General features: G+C 40.5%; 1 non-coding gene across 1 annotated transcript; it reads right to left on the reverse strand.

The window, feature by feature from the left end:
• Positions 1-1,667: 1,667 nt before the first annotated feature.
• On the reverse strand, positions 1,668-1,740 carry trnaf-gaa (transfer RNA phenylalanine (anticodon GAA)). Its single transcript has one exon. It is a non-coding gene; the product is annotated as a tRNA-Phe (tRNA).
• Positions 1,741-3,172: the final 1,432 nt, after the last annotated feature.

A 3,172-nucleotide genomic window follows, 5' to 3' on the forward strand; every position in this document is an offset into this window, starting at 1 on the left:
ATTAAAAGTCTGATGCTCTACCGTCTGAGCTATCCAGGCTCTGGATCAGACAACTAGAGATTTTTTCCAAAACAAAAGCAGCTGCAAAGGTAAAAGCGCAACCATTTACATAAGGCTTCATGTCTTCCTGTGACAAGCAGACTCAGGATCCCGTCTACCGTCTGAGCTATCCAGGCTCTGGATCAAACAACTAGAGATTTTTTCCAAAACAAAAGCAGCTGCAAAGGTAAAAGCGCAACCATTTACATAAGGCTTCATGTCTTCCTGTGACAAGCAGACTCAGGATCCTGTATTGTGGTCGCTTCACAAAGAGAACGCAATTTGTTTTTGCCATCGAGTTGAGCTATCCAGGCTCTGGATAAGACAACTAGAGATTTTTTCCAAAACAAAAGCAGCTGCAAAGGTAAAAGCGCAACCATTTACATAAGGCTTCATGTCTTCCTGTGACAAGCAGACTCAGGATCCTGTATTGTGGTCGCTTCACAAAGAGAATGCAATTTGTTTTTGCTAAAATCTGTCATCAACCCAGTGGACGAGTTGAGCCAGCATCCCATATTGCTCTTGTGGCTGGTTATATCTCTCTCGTACTTCAAAGTCTTTAAAAGCAACCATCTGGGCCAGTTGCAGTGTGGCTCAGATGACACTTTTTAACAATGGTGAGTAACCAGCCAGTCAACCCCCATCAGACTGTGGTTCCCAAAATGCCATGCTTTCTGTATAAAGTTGCTGTAGCACAAGATGAAGAGGCCTACACAATGCAAGTTTTTCCTCATTTGGCCATTGTGGCCATTCAGAGGTTGCACTACGGTGAGCGCCACATGACTGTTCTGCAGTACCTGACACAAGCGTGGCGGCTCCACAGTCCAGACAGCGTGAAAGTCAGCGTGAAAGCGTGAAAGTCTGACAGATTAAAAGTCTGATGCTCTACCGTCTGAGCTATCCAGGCTCTGGAGCAGACAACTAGAGATTTTTTCCAAAACAAAAGCAGCTGCAAAGGTAAAAGCGCAACCATTTACATAAGGCTTCATGTCTTCCTGTGACAAGCAGACTCAGGATCCGTATTGTGGTCGCTTCACAAAGAGAATGCAATTTGTTTTTGCTAAAATCTGTCATCAACCCAGTGGACGAGTTGAGCCAGCATCCCATATTGCTCTTGTGGCTGGTTATATCTCTCTCGTACTTCAAAGTCTTTTAAAAGCAGTTGCAGTGTGGCTCAGATGACACTTTTTAACAATGGTGAGTAACCAGCCAGTCAACCCCCATCAGACTGTGGTTCCCAAAATGCCATGCTTTCTGTATAAAGTTGCTGTAGCACAAGATGAAGAGGCCTACACAATGCAAGTTTTTCCTCATTTGGCCATTGTGGCCATTCAGAGGTTGCACTACGGTGAGCGCCACATAACTGTTCGTGCGTACTAGTGTGGCTCAGATGACACTTTTTCACAATGGTGAGTAACCAGCCAGTCAACCCCCATCAGACTGTGGTTCCCAAAATGTTTCTGTATAAAGTTGCTGTAGCACAAGATGAAGAGGCCTACACAATGCAAGTTTTTCCTCATTTGGCCATTGTGGCCATTCAGAGGTTGCACTACGGTGAGCGCCACATGACTGTTCTGCAGTACCTGACACAAGCGTGGCGGCTCCACAGTCCAGACAGCGTTGGTTATTGCCGAAACCCGGGATTGAACCAGGGACCTTTAGATCTTCAGTATAACGCTCTCCCAGCTGAGCTATTTCGGCCCACACCAGGGCAAAATCGGCACTTTTCACCATTCGCCACACCACTGAGGAGACCCGACACTGACACTACTCACGTTAAAAAAAAGTCTTCCTTGCATTTGCAAGAACAAATCCTTGGTATAAGGTTTGAAAAGCACCCCTTTTCCTGCCAGTTCACCTGGAGTGTATAGTGTACAGTGTACAAAGTGCAGCAGACATTCATGGATGCACTGTTAATGAGAAGCAATTTGGTTGTGGCTTGAGTAGCCCCAGGGACGGGCAAAGATTACACCTTGTGCCTGAACAGGGACTTGAACCTTGGACCCTCAGATTAAATGTGTGATGCTGCTATGATGATACTAAGCTTATTTCATATGTTCCATTATTTTGTTTTATTTTTAACTTTTTAAGTTTGTTTGGTTCATCATTTCACCTTATTATAAAGGTCATGCCATTTCTTTTGTCAAGAAGCAGAACTATTACCTGCCCTCAGTGACCAGGCACCTGTAGAAATAAATGCCATCCATTTTCATATCCTCATGATTCTTTTTCGAATGCCATTTTCTAAAAATAATATAGCTGCAATGCACAACTTTAAGTGATCAAAAATGTGTAATTAAAATAAAGCACTGATAATAATTTTTGTATTTTTTAAACATATTGTAATTGTTTTGGCTTTTCAAAAGTGGATTTTGTGATTTGATTTTCTTATTAAAGTTTGAACATAACTTTTGATTTGCACTTAGTAAAATTAATCACGCAACATGACATAGTTCTCAAATTGTGGACATATTGCTTGTAAACGTTCATGACCGTTTCTTAAATGATGGAATTTTCTGATTTTTTTTACTTAAAGCTGTATGTTTTTTTTATAAATTCAAATTATCATCATTGTCACAGTCAATAGTTTCAATAGTTAGGTTTGTCACACCACCTAGGGCCTCCCTCTGTCATGTAACAGACCTGATCTGAGGTTCCACAGCAGAGAGTGTAGAAGCAGCTGTCAAAGGCAGAGCTGGAGGTTTCAGACACACACCAACTCAGCAGTCTCAGAGAAGCATGCTGCATGAGCAGAGCTGAGCTTCTGAGCAGGATACCATAGTGGATACTGGGAACCAGCCTGTACTGGTAAGTTCTTTTGATAAGAAAAAATCTAATTATTTTACTTTATCCTGAAATTTTAAATATAGTATCTAAAGTGCTGCAGGGGCTAAACCCTTAAATGTTTTTTAACTTTTTCAAAAAGAAATAGATAGATAGATAGATAGATAGATAGATAGATAGATAGATAGATAGATAGATAGATAGATAGATAGATAGATAGATAGATAACAGGTATCCAAATAAATGTTTTTTGGGAAAAATAATTATTATAAATTGTTGGTTCATTTAGAAATTTTACACAAGTAGTTTTCAAATTTTATTTGAAAAAACAAATAAAAAAAAATAAATA

The sequence above is a fragment of the Larimichthys crocea genome, chromosome XVI, assembly GCF_000972845.2.
Source record: "Larimichthys crocea isolate SSNF chromosome XVI, L_crocea_2.0, whole genome shotgun sequence".
Lineage (NCBI taxonomy): Eukaryota > Metazoa > Chordata > Actinopteri > Sciaenidae > Larimichthys > Larimichthys crocea.